The 23,445-nt window shown below is 38.9% G+C and overlaps 1 protein-coding gene across 3 annotated transcripts in view; it reads right to left on the reverse strand.

Moving 5' to 3' along the window:
• B3GAT1 (beta-1,3-glucuronyltransferase 1) overlaps positions 1-23,445 on the reverse strand; it is a 2,298,313-nt gene that overhangs the window by 1,731,318 nt on the left and 543,550 nt on the right. For all 3 annotated transcript variants that reach the window (XM_044081176.1, XM_044081174.1, XM_044081175.1), the window contains one exon: positions 17,260-17,329. The gene's annotated coding sequence lies outside the window, so the exon portion shown is untranslated. The remainder of the gene's footprint in view (positions 1-17,259; positions 17,330-23,445) is intronic.

Here is a 23,445-nt window from a genome sequence, read left to right on the forward strand (position 1 = left end):
ACATCCAAATGTTTTGAATGGAATTACATTGTCGTTGGTGGCAGGTAATTGTTTTACTTGAAGACCTGCAACTTTTGCTCTTCTGCAAGTGGATATCATAAGCAAATGTGCACTAGCACATATGCACAGACAGACAGACAAGACACACACACACACACACACACACACACACACACACACGTAGTTAGGCTGAAAAGAAAATAACTAATTACTTAAGGCATTACATAATGGAATTTTCCAGATGAGCACAGTCTACAATTTGAAAGCTGCACTTAAAGACCAGGAGTCCGGACCTTTTTATATGATACAGAGACAGGGTGATTTGTTTGGGAAGACATGCAAATTGCATATCTCGAAGTGCTAGCCCCTCTTAATATGCTCCTCCAGATATCAACTAGTGTGGACCTCTTGGTGTGAAAACCTGCTCTTACTTTGAAAACCCAGTTCACAGAAGCCATTCTGGAAAAGTTATTTGTGCTGCACAGACCTCTGCAACAGTGTATTTCTTCTGTTAGAGCTGCCTGATGTATTTTGCATTTTAGACAGTGATAGAAAGAGCCTACTAATTATTTTATCCAGATATTTTAGTTAAGAAATAGTTACCTGATAGACTTTTTCTTATGCAATATGTCTGCTTAAAGCTGGTTATGTTTCTTTGTGCATTTACCTATCGCTCGGTATGTTTAAAGTTAAACTGCACCTATCAGTCTTTTTTAGTAAATAATTTTGTTAGCTTAATTTTGATAGCTTGTAGGTGATTATTTAATTAATTAAAAAAAACAGCAAAAGTACACTGTTGGAAACAAGTACTCGACACAATTCTTTTTAGCATAAACCAAATTTATTAACCCGCTATTCATCTGAAGACTTCATCAGAAAAAAACAACCACATAATATTGCAGCCATATGCATTAAGGGTTAACATCAGTATTTTCCTATTGGTTAACTGTTTAACAAATTTGGTTTAAATATGGCTGCAATATTATGTGGTTGTTTGTTTCTGATGAAGTCTTTGGACGAATAACAGATTAATAAATGTACTTTACACTAAAGAATTGTGTCGAGCACCTGTTTCCACCAGTGTACTTTTGCTGTTTGGTTGCTTCTCACTGGTTCATGGTTGTTCCATTTTTTTTGTTGTTGTAAAAAAAAAAAAAAAAAACACTGACAGCCTTCGTGTAGAATTGTGGCAGTTACTTTGAAGAAGAGGGAGAATCTGCTCAGCTAACATTACTATTAGTTTTCATTTATGATTTGTCTTGATGTCCAAGGGTGGATCAGTAAGTAGAGTTTTCCAAGGTTTATCTGGAATGTTAATGGTTTTCCAGAGAGCAGGAAAGGATCATAGTACAGAAATGTATTAGCAGCATCTCTTGTAAACTATTTCATGGAATTTGGCATTCTAAACTAGAGCACTTGCCCAACATAGTTTGCATCTCTTTTAGTATGTATTGCTTATAATACTGTCATCTTTCCTTATTGAGTGTTTTGTATACAACATCTCCTTTGATTTGCATATATATAGCTAAACTAGAGCATTACAATGAAATCATGGTAATGACCAGAAATTGTACTTAAAAAGCAGGAGTATAATTCTTAGGGTACTTTTCCATTAACGGGACAATAGGCAAAGTGTGCGGTCAATGTGAAATCATTGATGTGAATGTTGTTAAAACTGGATAGATAAGTGCAGGTGACGAAAATCTGAAGTCACTGTTTTATTTTTTTTTCTTAAGGAGTCAAAACATCTCTATTATACAACGACCCCTCATTAATATTCAAAATCGTGCACGCTGACATTGTAAATCCGAGTTATAGTAATGGAAAAAGGTCTGGTCGTCCAGACTTTTTCCATTGCTATAACTCTTACAGCAACACTGTCTCGCTATGTTAAACCCATTTAACATAGCGAAAAAGTTTGTAAAAAGCAACGGAGATCTTGCTTTCTCCGTTGCTTTTTTCAAAACTGTCTCGCTATGTTAAATGGGTTTAACATAGTGAGACAGCTTTAAAATAAGCAACGGAGATTCTCCGTTGCTTTTTTTAAAGCTGTCTCACTATGTTAAACCCATTTAACATAGCGAAACAGTTTGTAAAAAGCAACAGAGATCTTGCTTTCTCCATTGCTTTTGTCCACAGCTCTGATGTACTGCATAGGCATATGCATGCGCAGTACATCAGAACTGCCGCAGAATACCAGACAGCTGTGGAAGGGCAGCAAGGAGGCATTATACAATGCCATTATTTAAGAAAAGTAATTATTTTTTTTCTGAAGTAATGTCATTGTATAATAGCAATAACCCACTTCTGGGTGTGGGTAATGCTGGATTTACCCACGGTTGGCTTTGTTTGGTCACTCGGGCTTCACCCTTGTGACCAAACCACACCAACCATGGGTAAATCCAGCATTACCCACACACACCCAGGCGTGGGTTATTGCTATATGATTTATCACTGTTTCCCTAAAGGCCTGACAGGAAATGCAGCTCCATAGATAAGTTCATCTTCCAGTCATTTGCATTCTAACTTCACACTGATCATTTAAAATGGCTTGGGTGAGGTGGTATGTCCATCACACAATGGGTTTCGGAATCATCCACACAGTACTCTTTTATATACATTACAGCCATTGAATGTAAGCGGTGGCTCTATCAGCCCTTGAGTGTAAGTGCTTGGAAAGGTTGTAGTTTCAATGTATCCCCCAAATGAAATTGTACAGATTTATACTTTGTCGACCACTTTAGCACAACTACCTTTTCAGGCAAGACCCGAGGAGGTATTCACACTGACTAGGAGAATTCATTCTGGAGCACCAGAGAGCTTATCCTACTCCTTTCGTATAACTGCCCTTTTTTTTAAAAATCAGCAGAGCAAGTTGAGCAACCATCAACTCAGATAATGGGGATTCATTTGAAGGATGACATACAGAGGAATGCAGCACTGTAGTGTCCGTGCTTGAAAATGAACCAATCTATTTATCTGGAAGACAGAACCCACGCTATCCTAAGTTTCCAGCAGCAAAGGCAAGCGCGAGACCTGTTGAACTGCTAAGACTGCAATTAAATTCATTTAATTAATGGTGTAAGTGGAAAATGATCCATGATGCATTTGTGAGTTTTGTAAGTGTTCTCCAACAGGCAGTTTCCACTTGATAGGTGGGGGACGTTCAAACGCACATTTTGCCTGTTGCCCCATTAACAGAAAAGTGAAGCAAATAACTTCAGGATGTCTGTTTGCCGTAATTTCGATCTCGGTCACAACGTTTATTTATACCTGCATTTACATCGAAGAGTTTATACTGCGGTGGTGGTGCTGCGGTAGCGTTGTCATCTCACAGAAAGACGTTGTCCTGTTCGATTCTCAGCTAGAGCGTCTTGTCTGTGGAGACATGCGTGAATGGGCGTACCTTCGTTGAAGGCTGTGCGTCAGGGCTGGAAACTCGGCACGTAAAAATCTTCTGCCAATCATTAGCGGACCGGAGTTCCACTGTGGCGACCCCTAACTGGGAAAAGCCAAAAGAGACAACATTTGCATCGAAGAGTTTATTGAAACAAGCAGAAAGTTTAGGTACTTCTCTGGGCACGCTTTGCGGCAACAGTTCTGTTTCATGAAGTGTGTTGCCCTGATAACGGAAAAGTACCATTCTTAGATTTCTTCTCTGCAATGGGAATTCCAGTTTTTGGAGAAACATAAATCAGTGTCCCTGTTTATTGTACATATAACCGAAGCAATGTTGTATCCACAAGACCTCGGCATTGTCATTTGATTGTGATAATGGCCACTGCATGCAGAACACACACACACAGTGATGTCCAGTATATTCTGCACGCAGAACATACTGTCCAGTATGTTCTACACACACACACACACACACACACACACACACACACACACACACACACACACACACACACACACGTCCAGTATGTTCTGCATGCAGAACATACTGGACATCACTGTATAGTGCAGTACAAGTATACATGTCTTTTCTTGACACTGTAACAGTTATGTAGTACCCACCATTTGAGGTACAGCATAGATATGCAAAGCAATGCCACTTTCACACAAGTGTAATGCTGGCACTGCTGTGAATTTATCAGATGGATAATCATGCACGAGGCTGGCCACAGATGGTGGGGGAACTCAATCCAGCACCAGTAATAGTATTGTACCATACTGGTGTCCAGTGACTCAGTCAGATACCTTAGCAATGGCCTGCACCTCTAAAATGTTTTTATTTCTATGTCACTTCTATAACAAACATGCAGTTAGTTTAGTGACAATATGTACACATTTCTGATCTGACCTATACTGCACATTCAGAAGCATTATAAATGTGATGTCACTTGCACTGAAATGCTAATCTCTCTTTCATTCTTATTTCATTACAATTATACTTTGAAGATGTATATTGTTTTGAATCCTTTTATATATTTTTTATATCATTAAGGTAATTATGCACTACCTTTACACATGCCAACATTTTGTGGATGACTAATCTACTGTCCTTGTTGAATTTAAAATATTTATTTATTTGGATTTGTTTTCCAGGTATGCTTGACTGGGCAACATGTAACCCCTTCTCAGTGAAAGACCAGGAAAAACAGCTCCAGTACAATGCTGCTGCTGGTAACAACGTAAATCTTGAGCACAACAAGCCTGAGCTGTAAGTGTATGTCCAACAAATATCACATTCTTTTTTAGCAGTACCAATAACATCCAGAAATACATTATGTAACAAAAGTCTCCCAGCCTGTGAAATATTTATAAAGGAGGATCGAGGACATTGCCGGAATCAGTCCAACAAAGCTAGCATTAGAAGTAGTAAAATATGAGATCTGAGACAAACAAACAGAGAAGAACATAGGTTGGGTTTAACGAGATACTGTGAACCTTAGAATGGAAGACAGTGTACAAATGACAATGATTCTATATTACCAGTAGCTCGATTTTTTTAAGAAGAGTTGTTAGAATGGAATTAATTTGTATAAGATGCAAAAAAAAGTTAAAAATGAAATGTTAGGTGGAGTGGAGACTAGTTAGAAAAAGAATAACGATATGCTCAGGGAAGACGAAGATGGTTGAGTTGGTTTATAAAATGAAAGAGTATGGAAAGAAGAGAACAGCATCAGCAGAGAAGGAAAAAGAGCAGGGAAGGAATGCAACTGGAATGGGGAGCAGACGTGTTGGGTTAACGGCTCGTAACAGGCTGCCACATGACTTATTTGATAATATACTAACCAGATGAGGTCGAGTGGCATTCGAAAGACATGCGTAGAATGGGCGTGCCTTCGCTGAAGGTTGGGCATCGAGCTGGCACCTCGGCACCCGTAAAAAATCTAATGCCAATCATTAGCGGACCGGAGTTCTGCTGTGGCGACCCCTAACCGGGAAAAGCCGAAAGAAGAACAACTAACCAGATGAGGACTGCAGCAAACATTGAGTCAGAGAATGGTTTGTTGGGGGTTGGCATAATGGTTAAGGTGCTTATCTTGCAGACACATGGTACAGGGTTTGATTTTCACCTTTCGGAAGCATGGTTAGACTTAAAAAGATTCCTGAGGTCACAAGCCTAGTAATCACCAATGAAATTATGAAGCAAAGGTGGATATATATTGTGTATTAATTTGTGGGCCTAACCAGGAGCAGAAGAGCATGAGCAAAGTCATGTGTCTGTGACTTATAACTTCAATTATGTTTTAAAAGAATGTGGTTTTGTTAGATGTCTAATAGTGACTGGAGTTGCATTCCATATTTTGGATACAATGTTAGAATACAAGGCATCTGCAAAGGTATTTTGAGATTTGGTAGCAGAGACCAAGCATTTATCTTAAGAGTATAGATGTCTTTTTGGACTGTACTATAGGTGATTTCTTTGAAATTGATGTAAGATGTTGTGGGTTGCTATTAATTTGGAGTAGATAAAGTAATGGGACAAGTCTACCCAGTTAAGAAGTTTTTGGGCTGATCTGCTTTAGCGGCATAGAAGGATAAAGTCCTGACTATGGACTGATTGACCAAGGTTCAGATAGTGACTGGGGTGGCAGGGAGGGATGGGTGTGCCTGTTCCAGGTGGGACAGCATTCATAAATGATGTGTCCTAAGGGGCAGCATGGTTCAGTGAGTGGAATTGGACTAACAAGTGTGGGCAGTAGGGCAGGCAACAGGTAAGGCATATAACAACCCCCCCTCTAGAATGAAAGTAGAGAAAGTCAAGCCTCCAGCACACCCTTGGGATCCATGACCAGACTCAACAATATCAAACTCCTGGAGGATAACAGACAAGCTGGTAGACCCGGTATGAATGTGGTGCATTTGGGACAGGAGCAGTGTACTGATGTCTGAAGGGGGGGGATACGTTTTAGGGCTGTGTAGCAATGGAATCTGTTCAGTGTATTAGTTGCACATTTGATTTGTATATATATTTTTTATTTTGCGGTAATTCTATTCTAGCCTGGAAACTTGAGTGCCTTGAGGCTGGAGCAGACAGTGCTTCTCCTCACCAGAGGCACTTCAGCTTTGGCAGACAGTGTTTCTCCTCACCAGAGACACTGCAGCTTCGGCAGACAGTGTTTCTCCTCACCAGAGTTGCTGCAACTTTGTCAGTGTTTCTCATCACCAGAGGAGTGGTAGCTTCAGCAGACAGTATTTCTACTCTCCAGAGACACTGCAGCTTTGTCAGACAGTGTTTCTCCTGACCAGAGAGACTGCAGCTTCATCAGGCAGTGCTTCTCCTCACCAGAGATGCTGCAGCTTCAGCAGACAGTGTTTCTTCTCACCAGAGATGCTGCGTGTTTGTCAGACAGTGTTTCTCCTTACCAGAGGTGCTGCAGTCTGGTGCAGATAGTGCTGCTACTTACCAGAGCTGAAGCTTTTAGGTCATGTGACCAGTGATATCATAATGATTACACACACTCTACCTATGAGATCCTTCAACATAGCCTTCTTGGGATTCTTCATTTTTCCATACTACTTATACTCCTTACCTGTATCTTTGGATAGGGCTGTCCTACAGCAGGAAGGGGTGATAGTGCTTGTGATCCTCACCTATCTTTTTGGAAGAGGGCTCCCCTACCACAGGAGTGGCAAATAGCACTTGTGAGCCTCACCTGTATCACTGGTAGAGAGCACCCTTCCTGTTGATGGAACTTACAACAGTTGTGATCCTTAGCTGCATCACCGATAGTGGGTTTCCCTACTGTGGGAGTGATAGATGGTGCCTGAGCTTCTTACCTGTATAACTGATAGAGGGTTTTCCTACTGTGTGATGGACAGATTGCACCTGACTCCCTTACATGCCACTGCAAAAGGGCTGACATCTGAGCTCTTTTGTATTACTAATAGAGGGCTGTCCTACTATGGAAGGGGTGGACAGGACCCGAACTCCTTAACTGTATCACTGATAGGGGGTTCCACTGCTGCAGGAGGGGGAGAGGACACCTAAGCTCCTTACCTGCATTTCTGATAGAGATTTGTCCTACTGTGAAAGGGGAACATAGTAAGGATGTGTAGCACTGGAGGATTCCCTTACTTTGGGAGGGGCAGATAACCCTCCTCCCTGAGCTGGGGGCCTCTTATGCTCAAGAAACACCTGTACATTTTAGGCTTATAAAGCATGGCTTTCCTAATAAAAAGCATCCTGTTTATAGGGTGAAATCTGGTGGCGTCTTCTAAAGCAAAGCACACACTGAAGGTTGTAGTTCTTTGGGTACATTTGTTTCCTGTAGTCTAATTTGCTGATTATCTCTTCCAACTGGAAATAGTGCATTTGCAAAAACAGCAGTAACAGTAATTACTTTTCACCACCTTCAGCAATATAAAGACTGGAAATAATTGCCAGTCTAGGTACCTAAGGCCTGAATGGAACTAATGAAGAGATTACCAAATAGTTTAGCAGCAAAAAAATGAAACTTCTATGTTCTCCCCTTTCTGCCAAGCATTCTACGGATATACTTGCTATGGGAGAAGAAACCACACTGCTGTGAGAGTATCCAAATCTCAGGTATGCCTCATCCTGCAGACTTTCAAAATAAGAGCAAAGACCCTTGAAAAGGGGGAACATCCTGCCAAAAATCGGGACGTCTAATTAGCATCAAATATGAATACCAAATGGCGCATAACTCTTCCCACATCTAGTAGGAATGTGGGATATTAACACATTTAAAAAAAGAGTGACAAAAATGGAAAAATAAGCACATTATCAGAGATGTATAAAATCTGGAGACTTTAATCAGAGATGTATAAAATCTGGAGACTTTAATCAGAGATGTATAAAATCTGGAGACTTTAATCAGAGATGTATAAAATCTGTAGACTTTAATCAGAGATGTATAAAATCTGGAGACTTTAATCAGAGATGTATAAAATCTGGAGACTTTAATCAGAGATGCATAAAATCTGTAGACTTTAATCAGAGATGCATAAAATCTGTAGACTTTAATCAGAGATGTATAAAATCTGTAGACTTTAATCAGAGATGTATAAAATCTGGAGACTTTAATCAGAGATGCATAAAATCTGGAGACTTTAATGAACTGTATTGCAAAATTCTACCTCACAAGGGAATTTATTTTTGCTTCAGAAAAAAGGAGATGCAAGATGTGTGTCCTGTTTCTGTAAAGTATTTTTGCCACTAGTTTGTGGGTCATGTAATGTAGTTTTCTGTGTACTAGACAGCTTCAATGATCACATGTGATGACAGTGATCCAGAAAATGGTGTGAAGGGGTACATTAAACCTGAAAATAGGGACATACCATCAAAAAGAGGAACAACCTGTGCAGGAGTTGAAAACATGAATTTTCCTCTAGGTCTGTCTGGAAGACAGGTCAGAATGAATGATATTGCAGCACTGACCCTTATGATGTCCATCAACTGCTACTCCCAAATGCTTACTTTACCTATTCATGTTCTGCTTATTAATTTTACTACTTTATTCTGTATGTCAGGGTGCTTGCCCGACATATGGCCTTGCTGTATGTGCATGTGTATCATCTGTTGGGTTGTTTCTTTCTTCTGCTTACCTTGCATATTTTCATGTTGGCTAATCCAGCTATTGCCATCTCTTAGTGCTTCACACCTTTCTTGCTGCATTTTAAATCATGATGAAATGAGATTAATTCACCAAAATGGATGGCTGTCCCTCACTTTATTTCTGTGTGCAGACTGCCTTCTTTGTTTAGTCCTTTGCCTATGCTACACATTTGTTTCATGTGGCCACTCTTTTATGTCATTTCCATAATCCTATTGTTGACAGTTCTTTTTGTATTGATGCCATGTATTCCTGCTGCATAGTCAGAAAGTTCTTCTATGTGGCACATCTCATTACAAATGGTTTCTCATCCAGGAAGAAAGAGGTCATAATCCCTCTCTACTCATCCCTCATTAGATCTATTACAGAATACAATGCCCCATTTGGTTTGTACCTCACTAGACACCTACAACTGGAAAGGCCACAAAAATATCTCACTAAGAGGCTCTTAGGCCTTAGACACATGCCCTGTATGACAGACTCAAAAAACTCCAGCTATACTCCCGTCTCTCATCTCCTACTTAGAGGACATCTCTTCTTGACCTACAAAGCCATGTCTGACCCAGAGCTGCTAGATATGCTACACCTAAAGAAATCACAATCCCTCCATGCCACACACTCCGGGGGCCTAAACGTCATTACCACAATAAACAGAACGTGCTGGAGGGACAGGTTCCTAACCCAGAGACTTCCAATACTCTGGAACAAGCTTCCCATTCATGTCAAGCAGTGCACTTCACTGACCCTCTTTAAGAGAAATCTTGATGAGTGGATGGGCAATAGAAAGTTCACCCCGGGGATCACTTCAGTGGCCTTGCTTGACAGGGGCACTGGGAACTTACTTTGGGTGGCATGATGCCAGGGAATCTTCTTGGGCTAGGCTTAGATAGGCTTTAGGGCTGTTAGCCTAGTACTCACCTACGAACCTTTGTTGTAAATCTGTTTAACCTGATGCATGTGACCTTTGGCTTTTGTGTTTTTTTGTAATGTGTCCATTGCTGCTGCAGGCTTTTCCACATAAAGCTATTGCACAGATATTCTATTATTAATCTCCCATGGCTGTCTATGTGTCATACTAGGTCTAGTACACTGTGTTCCACACTGTCACAGGGCAGTCTATTTGTGTTGCACAAATTGGGCGCCCTTTGCTCTCCATAGCCAGCTGCAATGACAAAGACGTATGATTAGAGCTGCTATGGGCAGTCTGATTTAAAGTGACCCTCACTGATTTATTTGGTGCTGCCTTCTAGGAATTGCATGTGCTATAGGATAGGCACTAAACTCTGCACATTAGGCTAGGTTTTCCATCTCTGCCATGCTGGCATCACCCTATTGATCCTGCTCTTTGTTTGGACAGCATATAGACTCACTGGTAAAAGCTTTGCCCTGTAGTGCCCACATTGTCTGGGGATCAGACTTGACTTTTAGTTGCTGTCTATGTGGAGCTTACCTGCTGTCCCCATAGCTGCAGTGTTTTTCCCCTATATACTTTGGCTTCTGACCTCCAAAAATATGCTTTTTGACTGGTCATTCTAAATTATACATGTGTGCACACATATACAGCCCACATACCCATTTAACTAATAAATAAAATATATGCATGTGTGCATGCATGCTTATTATTGTGTTAGCACAACAGTATATGTAAATCTGTGTTAACATTTGACGCTGTCAAATGAGCTGACTTGCTGCATTTCTGGATCGTGCTGGAGTGGTATGATGGACACACACACACACACACACACACACACACACACACACACACACACACACACACACACACACACACAGCTACTGTATTATTTGACTGCATTCTGCATGTTCATGCATGCCTGATTGCCTTTGCAGACAGAGTCGCTTATTCATTTTATATCCTATCATTACTTTTCCATTTCCCTAGCAATATTCATGACCCATTTGTGTTATTTCAGGTATAATTTTGCAGGTGTTATCTTACTGCATGTCTTCAGCTTGGAGTATAGTGTTCCATCTGGTACAACTGCATTACATGTTTTTGTTTTTTCTGTACTATGTGACATGTGTATGACATTATTTTCTGTTATTTAAACATGTTAAGTGTCAGTTAATTTGCAAGCATTAGTATGTGGATTAATGAATCTAATGCTGTGTCCAGCTAGGGATAAACTGCATACTGAAATGCAGCTGTTTGGTTTTCATGAGTAAGGCACCTCCATGACATAGCAACAGTTGCTAAGGAGAACCAGCATTGGTTTTCTACAATCAGATGGATTTTCAAAACAACAGAAGCAAGTGTGGGCTTTAAAAAGAAAGCATCACAAAAAGTTAAATCACAAGATCATGAAACTGAATAATGACTTAATCAGCAGTAGCAGGATTTATTTATTTTATTATATTAATTTTAAAGATAATAGGATGTTCCTAGAATTGTCTGATGTTCTAATGCAAAACAATGCTGATTTCCAGAAGCGAAAGGTTAGTAAAGGTCAGATCTAATGTTCTCATTACTTTAAGTACTGAGTTGCACTTTACAGAAATGAAGGCATTAATTCGATGGAAACAGAAAGAGTGACTCTAATGGGTCCCCAGTGCTTTGGTGGTGGTGATGTGTGATAGGAGGGTCACTTTACAACACAGAGTCAGTCTGGGGTCTTCTGACAGCGACTCACCAGGGTTTATGTAATAGGAGACATAGGGCATATCCAGTATTACAGAAACCTTAATGACTTTCTTTTCTTAGTTCTTAGATCAATAACCCAAATCCATGTCAGCACATCCACTAACAATACTTCTCCTTTTCACAGCAGTCTCATTTGCTTCAATCTTGTCAGCATTTCACAAATATATTACAAAGACTATACATTTCTTTTTCTTGATCTGATAAATTAGCTTCCTTCTCAGATATGTTGCCAACTTTCTATTTTGGAAAACACTGTTTCCAACTAAAATGTCTTTTAATTTATCAGACTACTGCATCATCTACTTTGTGTAGTCTTCTCAAGAAGGTGTCTGGATGGGAGAGATGTCTCAGCAAGTATTTTATAGTAACTCACAAGGCCATTATAGTGTTTGTGTTGTTGTCTTACTAACCCTCAATTATGTTTTTGTTTGTCTGTTTACTCATGATGCTTTCATAGTTCTTTTCTGTTCTACAGATTTTATCATAATGTTAGGCATGTTAACAAATAACAATGATCTTGTTTGTGTATAATCCTAGTTGCTTAGTGTTCTCTTCCTGAGTTAAGGAGGATGACATCCTTCTCTCTAATGTATTACTTTAACAAGACAATCCTAACCTTCTCATTCCAGTTTTCAGAGTAGCTTTATGCTCAGTTTTATTTTAATCCTTATGTACTCTTATTAGATGCCAGTGGTTCACAACAGTTTGACTCAGCCTGTTAATTGCTGTTTTAAAGGCCAAGGGAGGACAGCACATTAAATCAAAACTAGGCTCAAGAGATATTTAACCTAATTAGGGATCTGTTGATTGATTGATCTGTATTTCATTCATTTATCCTGAATTCCTTATGTTATTTAAACAGCTATTTAGTTATTTAGATTTGCAGAGTGATCAGAGGGTTGTCGATGACACTAAAAATAATTTATACTTTAAAAAAAAAATTTCAGGTAGGAGATGGTATAATGCCAGATGTTTCTAAATTCTAACACTGGATACCCAAACAGACTTGTATGAATATATGATTAACTTATAAAGTAAGAAGAGATGTGAATTACAAAAGTCACAACATGATGTCATATAACAGTGTGACGTTTGAATTCTGAAAATGATAAAGACTGAATTTCTTTAGATTACATAAATGAATCACTAACCAATAAACTCATCTTTTAACATGTCAGTTGAGTAGCAGAATAGCTTTTTATATCTGAAATATAATGATGACTCGTACAGAAGTATATACAACTTTAGGTGTACATACTTTTAGAATTGGAATAGTGATGGAGAACTTCATGACTGGAGACTTCATATCGAGGATGGATGAGACAGAATGCTTCCATTTTGCGCAGGGAAATAAGTTTGCAAATGTTGTCGGGTATGCTCTAATTAATCTGTGTATGTTGTCTTCTAAGTACCTCTTAGAAATATTAGGCTTATAGATGCCAGTAAATGCCTACAGCTTTCTAATGCCTAAAACATATGCCTGCTTACACGCTGCTTAGTAACAGGGTTACATCTCTATAATCAACTGTTTAAGCCTGTAGGAGGCAACATCCAGAAGTAATCTGTAAATATCGTAAGCATGCAGACATTGACACCTATAGACATATGATTTGAATATGGGGGATGATACTGTGGGGGTCTTATAACAACACAAGGGTTAGTTTTCTGTGTTTGAAGTAAACATCAGTAACAAAACAATTTGTAGTCCATCTCATAGTAGTTTTCCACATAACAGTAAAATAAAAAGCCAGGGATGCTTGCATTTACTCATACCTATACGACTACAAAGCCAGTCACACTTAGAATAATTTCTTTGCTCAATGGACACAAGTGTCCTGGGCAACTTAATGATGAGATGAAATGCAACGGTAGTGAGGGAATTCAGTTTCTGAATCCTGAACAGCAAAGATACCATTTTTCTTGTGAAATAATTGGCTTGAAATTGCTACATTTAGAACTCAATACACCTCAGTTATTCTAGAGAGTTTTCATTGTGTCAGACCCATTTTAGCTGCACAGGAATCTGACCTTTTTCTACCAGGATGTGACAGTAGTATTAATTTTTATGTAGCACTCCAGGATTTCTGCACATGGCAGACTGCCTTCACAGCTGCACTGAAAGGTAAAATATCTACCTACCCATTTCTGCTGTGCTAACTTTGGATTTCACAAGTAGATGTACAAGATGATACTAGCAAATCTTACTAGAAAGTGTAAAACTGATTTTGTTGGGAGTACAGTTCGTTTTAGTAGAGAATGTAAGTCAAAACAGCTAGGTACCTATCCTCAGCAGAGTTACTTTCAGGATCATCTCTTCTACTTTACTGACGCTCATCACCAGTCAGTTACTTACTGACTTTTCTCACCAGTCAGTTACCTGCTGATCCACTGATTGATGGATTGACTGGCAGACTCACTCACTCACCTACTCACTTGATGCTTAACTCACTCACTCACTCACTCACTCACTCACTCACTCACTCACTCACTCACTCACTCACTCACTCACACATTCTCTTACTCACTCATTTATTCACTCTTGCAATCAATCAGTGAGTCACACACACTCTCACTGATTAACTTACTGACTCAGTCATTCATGCAATCAGCCAGTCAGTCACTCATCCATGCAATTATTGACTTGACCGAGTCACTCAATAACTTGTTCATCTCTCGACACCCCGTACGGATACATAGTGCAAACAGGACCCAGGCCCATTCTTGTTATAACAGTTGGAGTCCATTTTCATATGGCTGAATATTGTGAGTTGTAATTATACAGTTCCTAATGTTATTCCAGCTCTTATAACTGAAAGATTTACCAGACCAGATAGTCAAAACACAACATGACTCTTCAGCAAAGTGAAAGGGATTGCCATTGTAAAATAACTTCTGCAATGAAAAAATAAATCTGCTGAGAATACAATACTGGTGGTCAACACTTATGAGAAGTATTTTGAAGTGCTATATTGTGACCTTATACTTTACTAAGGAACTATGGCATTATTCTGGGAATGTCTTCACAAATTGTAATGGCAGATCCATAGTAATGGATGTCTTCAATATTTTACATTCAGAATTTTATCTGGTTGTATTGCAGTCTTATACAAGTATTGAATACAGGGCCATGAATTATACCATTATATTTCTCCCCAATTTGTGTGTTTACTTTAATTTTATTTTTTTTGTGTGTGACTTTTGATGTTACAACAAATTAAAATCTTTTGGGGAAAAACGAATTTCAACAAAGACTTTTTGAGATATTTTATGGTGAAAAAATGTATTTCTACAAATGTTATATTACAGATAGAACTGAACTATAACTATTTAGACTGTTAAATTATTGATCTGATGCTGTCAGTGATGAATGGAAAGAAGATGAACAACACAGATGGAATGTTATGGTAAGACATAACTTCCTTTTTGAGGATTTACTAGATTTTTGTGATATTTAGGTCCTGTGGCACAGGGTTTAATTCCTGCAGTCCTCATTTACCTACTGTGGGACCTTGAGCAATCACTTAACCAGACAGTGCTTGGGTGCAATTGGAAATTTTGGCTAGGCTCCTCAATGGTCCCCTGGACTACAAGCATAGTAACTACCTATCAGCTGATTACTGTTCAAAAATGATTGTACTATTAGCAGGATCAACACATGAATCTAAAAGATAAATGGGTTTTCCTTCTCAAAGTAAATGTGGGCTCCTAATCTTTAATGGTTTACAATTTCGTTTATGCTAAAATTATAACTTAATAGTTTTATGACCTCACTATCTGGGAAAAATTAAGAATATGTTTAAATGCTGCTGAAAATACATAACAATGCTGTAACTCTGCTTCCATCTGCATGGACCTTTGCAGTCAGTATAACACAAGTTTGTGCTGATCACTGATATGAAGTGAATTTTACCAGCAATCACATGCATGATATAGTTTGAAGATAATGCTGCATTATTTAATTGAAAATGATGAAAGCTGACATTGTGACAAGGCTTCAATCACAAGGTTGAACATTCTAATAGTTTTCAATATATCTTTACCTGAAATGCTCATTAATGTCTGCTAAGGTAATAAGGTAAAAAAAAAATGAATCTTATCTAGGAAATTATTTCTTAAAATGGCTCTGTCAGGCATCAAGACAGACTTTTATAAAGACAATAGAATCATTTGCATTTTGATGAGATAAATGACTTGTTATATAGAATTTTTTTTGCCAAATTTTGCTCCCTTCTTCTTGCTGACCATCAGTCTATCAGCCCATTCATTTCCTACTGTGCGAGAGCCAACTGATAGCAGTTGTCATTCAAGTTGCCATATGGACTGATTTGAGTTTTGCTTTCTCCCTTACCCTACTGTGGTACACCCAGTGGGACATGGGGAGCATGCATTATTCTTATTATATGCAAGGCTGTAGAATACATTCAAATTGATGTAATAAATACTAATGTAGGCGACCTTATATACTTCACCAGGAAATGAAATACAAGTCACCTTGGCAAATCTCCCATCACTACTGCATACCATATTACATTTCACATAAATCTGACGTCACTGAGACCCTCAGTATCAGTGTTGATAAACTTAGTCTTTATAGTAGCCTTTTAAGGTCCAAAGAAGTTATAGTCCCATTTTATTCTTCCATTCTTAAACTCATCACTGAATGTAATGCCTCCTTTGGTATGCAACTTGCTAAGCATGGAAACCAACTTGTAGATCAGTATGCGTGTATATACCTTTAAGAAGCTATCCAAGGGCTTGCACTAGAGTATAAATACTGAGCACATGCAAGCCTGACTGCCAATTTGTAGTTAGCTGTTGAGATGTAAGCATGTATGTATGTAAGCTCTGTTTGTTAACTAGTTCATTCATATTTAACGATGCTGCAATCCATCCTAATGTGTTTGTATGTATTAAAGCATCTGAACGAAACCCCAAGCCTTCTTGTTATATGTATTAGAGACAAACGAGTGACAACTCAAAATACCTCAGTGTGTCCTCACTAAAAAGAGACGTCAGACCCCTTAGCTACTGTGGTAGACAAGGCCCCAAACCTCTACTCAGTGTTGTACAGACTTCTGTGGAGTGATTTCTGCTTAGCCTTCCATACTGTTAATGAACCACAGCAATTTGAAAAGTCATCATGTAACTGAAGTACCTGCTGTAGAGGCCTACACCTGTACTAGCACATCCTCACCAGCAGATGGCAGGAGACAGCTAACTAACTTCTCCCATTTCTGAAATGGGCTACCCTGACATATCTAGCACAGCATTTCTCTAAGTATCTTTAAAACCAGCCAGGATGAGTGGATTTGTTGCTACAGATCTTTACCTGGGATAGGTGGGGAAAATCTACTTATGGGGAATCTCCTACCAGTATAGGGTGATATGGCTAAGCTTCTCAAAGGACTCCTTGACTGTAAGCCTAATAAAAATCTCTGAACCTGTTATTTCCTGAGTCACCTTATCTTGCACCAAAGAACTATTCCATCTCCCACATACTATTCTCTTATTTCCTCTTTTAAGATCAAAAAGATACAAATAAATGAATGAATAATTGAGTAAACAACTTACTTTTGCATTTATCTATTTCCCCACTGGATTCTGACGAGGATGTTGCAGAAGATAACCATCAGTTGTTAAGCTGCAGCATAAAGAGAGAATTTATAAACAAATTCTACACACTGATCATCAGTGATCACACCTGTCATGCATACATGGAAACAATGCTTTTCAGACCTCTTTAACTTATCACATTAACAACTAGGCTTGACAATGTATTATCAGAAAAACTACTCCCAAATGGATTTTTATTCCATTACACAGTATGTGCCACTACTGGAGCTATGGCAGATTCATTTAGTGATCATGTCTGAACTTATGCCCCCCAAACACAAACAAAATCAAGTCTGTGCAGTTCACAACTGTTCTTTGCTGGGTTAACTTGCTACCACATGATCTTGAATATGACTTTACATTAGTTTAACAATTTGTTAATTTCTGTTTGCAGTAGCGCAGCCCATTTAATGTCACAGAAACCAAAATAATATTACGTTTTTTTTGTTTTTTTTTTTAATTTATTGACATCTTAGCCCTTACTCCTCAAATGATCTGACTGCTCCTCCTTTAACAGACAAATGCCTGGAAGAAGGATGATGCGTCACGGTCAGTGGAAGAGGTTTGTTTTTGATGTAAGGGGAAAGATGATAATGAATGGCAACAACTACTCCAGTCAAACATGGGACCCCAGCAATGATATTGTGCATATCCTAGCATGCTGCCATGTCAGTGACCTCCAGATGTTACGAGCACAAGGATTCTCTGCATGTCTCACCATGCTGCAATGTCAGAGATCTGCAAATGTTGAGACCACAATAATTTATTTATTTATTTGACATTTGTTGACCGGGATAGTCTGTCTGGGACAAAGCACTTTTCAGTGGAGGCCCGGGGAGAAAAGCTCCAACAGTACAAATATAATTGAGAGATGCATGTTACAATAAATGTATAATACAATAAGAATAGCAATATGATAAGATAACAATAAAGAAAGCTAGACTTAAATACAATATAGTTAAGCAGATAAACATATTGAGGGCACAGATATGTAGAAAAGTAGATAATGGGGCTAAGTATATTGATCAGTTACAAACAGTAGACAACAGGAGGAGTGGATATTAGTAGTCGGTTAAGAGACAGCACAGTGGAGTCAGGAACAGAGACATGCAGAAGAGAGTCAGGTGCTTATAAGGTAGAAGAAGCAGGTTAATTGGAGAAAGAAAACAGAGTAAAAAAGGCGATTAGAGTAGGAAGGAAAGAGGAATAAAGAAGAGGAGAGATGGAGAAACAGCTGGATTCAGGTGGGCTGGTTACAGTGGCATATACAGATGTGGTTTAGGTATTCTTTGAGAGATCTCTTGAATTTGTAGACCTGAGGTATGCTTCTCAGGGTCATGGGAAGCTTATTCCATTGAATAGCGGGTGAGCAGCTGTATAGGTTCTGTCCTACATTTTTTTAGGTTTATGAATCTGTAACAAAAATTTATCAAAAAATGTATTTAATAATGCTGTGCATATCTCACCATGATGCAATGTCAGAGATCTTCGAATGTTAAGAAAACAATGATGCTGTGGATATCTCACAACACTACCATGCTTGAGACCACTGAATGTCTGCCTTACATCTCCTGTTACAGCTGTAGCAACCTCTGTGCATTGTACACCACACCCAGCAGTAGAGGGTGCCCTGTTGGTGGTAGAATCCAAGAGAAAGAAGAGCTGACATTGGCTCTTCAATTCCAAGTCGTCCTAGCCAGCCCACCAGCTCGGACCACCAACAGCACCGTCAGACCCCCTTCCACAGTGTCAGCACGGTTCCTTGTCAGGCAAACTGTTCTGTGGGTTACATTTGACATGTAAGCATTAAGAAAACAGCTTGACCACTTATTGAGAAATTACTAAAAAAAATGTCCTTCTCTGTCTCACATTTACTTCAAAGAAACCTAACAGAGGCAAACTCCTCCTCCAAGCCAGCAGAAATTATTTATAGTCTCACCAAGGGACCAGCTATAAACACCAAAAGATTTTAGCAAGGTATTAATGTCCTGTTTAAGCAGGAAAAGGTGGCCTCCCCTTTGCCAGCAGTCTTCTTCAGTAGAAGTTGCCTCAGTTTTATGAAGTTATTCCAAAGATCATCAGCCTTGTGCTGCTACAATTGTCCCACAAATCTCTTAAATTCCAAGAAGTTTCCACTAATTATTGACAGAGATGCCTTAAAAAAACAATTCATCTAGGAGCAGAGGTACAGCCTCAGAATATCTAAACATGAGTGCCAGGGGAGGGTGAGATTCAGCAGTCATTGCATCAATAACACTAGTATGTTGCACACACCCTGGAGAGATGCTGTGGGGTTTCAATGCAGTTTACATACACTGGAGTTATGAAATGCATTGCTAATGCTATTAGAGCAACTCCAGGTAATTTCCAACACCCAGAAATACATGATACTGAGCATGGACATGCCACCCCTCCCCAAACTACAGTTCAGCTTTTAAAGACACTCTAAAATCAGCTTTCCACATTGCTGCAGCCAGAATGTCTACAACTTAGTCTCCACAAGTAAATTTATTGAAAAATCTTGTTAGACTGCAGAAAAATCATTGTCTTCTTCTGTTATCAGCTCATCCAAGAGTCTCCATTCTTGGTTTACAAATCCCCTTCCAAAACAGGTGTGCATGTGGAATCCTCATCCTAGAAAGTCCTGGCATTACTTTTTAACATACTTCCCAGCAATCACTAGGGAAAACTGTATTACATGACCTCTGGGTATGAGCATCATCGTCCAGCCAAATCCCATCTTGGCTGAAAGACAATCTCACTGGCCAATTCAGAACAGTGGTTTCAGTCCTCTTTTAAATTCAATTTCATAATGGGACACAAATCACTTTTATTCACAGCTGCTGTGCTGGTGACTGTACTGCTCTGCTGCTGAGTACCAAAGAGAAGAGTTTTAATGTACTGTTAGATTCTGTTGCTTGACCCTTTTCTATGCTTTTTGCTGGTGTTAGTGTCAGATCAAATTTTCTTATGCGTCATAAGATTGACACAGCAGCTATATGCTTGTCTGTGTTTTCCATGACATCTGACCTGTTTGCGACTGTATTATTTTTTCCAAGCTGTATTTCAATTGCATGTTCCTTAACTGTTTTCTTTTATAGAACACCTTCCTTATTTATTTAATTATTTATTAGTTTGCATTTGTTTACAAGGAAAGTTAGACTGGCAAAACCCCCTTTAGTAGAGGCTTGAGGATAAAAGCTCCAGGATTGCATTAAGTTACAAATTTACAAAAGTACAAATTGAAAGGAATTACAAAATTTAACCAACATTTGCACATGATAAATACTCCAAGATTATACCACTTGCAAGTTTGCAAAAGTACAAGAAATTAAACTAATTACAGACTAACATTTTTTTACAAATGGTAATTATATGGGTGATGTAGCTTGTAACATCGAAGATCTCAACTACTGTAATGTAACTAAAGGTGAGATGACTGCACCGGATAAAGATTTGTACATGAGCAGAGACTCTGATAGAACTGACAGGTAGGAAAAGTAATGAAAATTACTTGTTTTTAGGGTAGGAACTAACATGGTGGGAAATAAAAGGCTTTGCTTGAGGATAGGTATGGGATGACATTAGAGAGGTTTTGTCTTCTTCATAATGGTAGGATAATCACAGTTATTTCTGCTCTGTTTATCCTTTTCAAGATGAGACTTTGATATCTAAGGGTCTTCCCAAGAAGAACGTTGGAAACAGGTGGAGAGTCATTCAGGTTAGACTCATGGTTGGACTACATTCAACATTCGGCATACGTGAAGCATATTGCATTCTCCTTCTTTGCCTTAGGTTTGCTTCTGTAACTTTGGGTTCTGTGATTACAAAAGGCACACTATTTTGGTCTTTAGTACACTTGTGTTGAGTTGTCTCTATGGCTGTCAGACAATGACATTCTCTGCTCCTCTGCATAACTGTTACATCTCTTGGTATCAAAAGTTTCATGTTAGTGTCTTCCTTATGTTTGGGGGAGTTATTTTCCTTTTGCAGGTCTGATATACTAGTATGGCCTCCTCCTGTCAGCTCAGCATAGAAGCAAACTTTGTTTTAGTTTATTGTTTGCTTCCTCTAAAGAATTGCTTTGAATTTTATGTTTGGCCTACAAATACCTTGTTCTAATGCCCCAGATAACATTTCATCTAAATTCTTTCAAATTGCCGCAGATGGAATCGCCCTCCCCATTAGTACCCTAATCAACAGATCCATACAGGAATCATATGTCCCCAAGCTGTGGCGTGCTGCCTTTATACATCCTCTCCACAAAGGTGGTATAAATAATAATACCTCAAACTTTCGCCCCATAGTCATCCTCTCCCCAATATCAAAAATACTGGAAAAATGCATTCACATTCAGTTAATGCTCTTCCTTATCAAAAACCACCTCATCTCTCAAACCCAACATGGTTTCTGTCCTGGCCATAGCACTATAACTGCTCTACTCTCATTCCTAGATATAGTCAACCATGCCCGTGACACTGGTAAAATAGTTTCAACAGTTCTACTAGATCTCTCCAAGGCTTTCAACACTGTCTCCCATACTCATCTCCTTAGCCACCTTGCTAAGCTCAACCTCTCACACAATACACTATCCTGGTTCTCAAGTTACCTATCCAACAGATCTCAAGCTGTAAAATGGAGGAAAGGCACCTCTAACTTCCTTCCTACCCCCACTGGAGTTCCCCAAGGTTCCATTCTTGGCCCTATGCTATTCACCATATTTATCAATGACTTCCACTCTGCCATCTCAAATACTAAAATCATACAATACGCTGACGACTCCACTTTAATCTGCTGTGTGACCAACCTCCCAGAACTTTTATCATACACTCAAACTGCTTTCTCCACCACTGAGAACTGGATGCTCCAAAACCACCTTTCTCTAAATGCTAACAAATCCAAAATACTATTCTTACCCCCCCTCAAAATCCTTTCATCTTGACAAAATCTCCTTCCAAATTAGAAGCCATAACAATTCAACCATAGAAATTGTTCCCTATGCCAAACTACTTGGGGTCACTATAGATGAAAACCTAAAATTTGACACCCATATTCAACTCAACATCAAGAAAACACATCAAAAACTTGGCCTGCTATACAGAAACATCCACTATCACTCTCCTTCTTCTAGACAAATCCTCGCCACTATCCATCTTCTTCCCTCACTAATGTATGGCGCCCCTCTATTAACTAACTTATCTGCCTCCATTTGCTCAAAAATGGAAAGTTGTTATAATAAAATTTCAAAGTTCGTCATCAAAGACAAACACTCCTCCCACCATTGCTCTGCCCTCCACTCACTAAACTGGCTAGAACTTCCCAACCTTCTAGACTATCTCCAACTTACCTCTGCCCATAGGCTATTATTTAAACCCTCTAAATGTCCTGCACTATCCAACATCCTACAACTTTACACCCCTAACAGGCCACTTAGATCTGCTCACCTAAACCTACTCACTGTCCACACACCAAAGAGACCTGCTGGGCAGCACCTCCTATCTTTTTCCTTAGCCAAAAAATGGAATGCCCTCCCTCCTTCTTTACGAATGACAGAAAACCCTGACAACTTCAAAACCCTACTCCATTCCTACTTGTTCTCTAATTGGAAGTGCAACTGCACTTTCCCCACCTAGCCTTCTACTCTCTACACTAATTGTATTTCCATACTACTCCTATTTCCAACAACTTTGTTCCATGGATTTTACTTATTCTTTACTGTTGTCTTGTGTATATAATGTAAATATTGTAAATAGTTTGCTTTCCCTTTTATCCCCTTCCCTAACATTTATGCTTGTTCTACCACTCTGCCATAACAAGACTCAGATTCTGTGTAACCTTTTTAACCAACCATGTCAATATGACTCATATGCTATGTAACCACTGTACCTCATACTGTCTCTGCATCACAATTTACCAGTATTCATAAAACTTAATATTATCTATTGTATCTTAATATATCTATATCTTTGAATCTTAATTTTAATTTTATCTGTTGTTTTTTTAATTTTACTATGTAATGTGGAGCTTTTCTCCCTGAGCCTCCACTGAAATCGGGGTCCTGAGCCCAGTGGACCTCCCCGGTCATCAAACTGGAATAAATAAATAAATAATTGAATTTACTGGTTAGCTTGATAATAACTGTTT

This window comes from Protopterus annectens, chromosome 8.part0 (assembly GCF_019279795.1).
Source record: "Protopterus annectens isolate FY-2018-M chromosome 8.part0, PAN1.0, whole genome shotgun sequence".
NCBI lineage: Eukaryota > Metazoa > Chordata > Ceratodontiformes > Protopteridae > Protopterus > Protopterus annectens.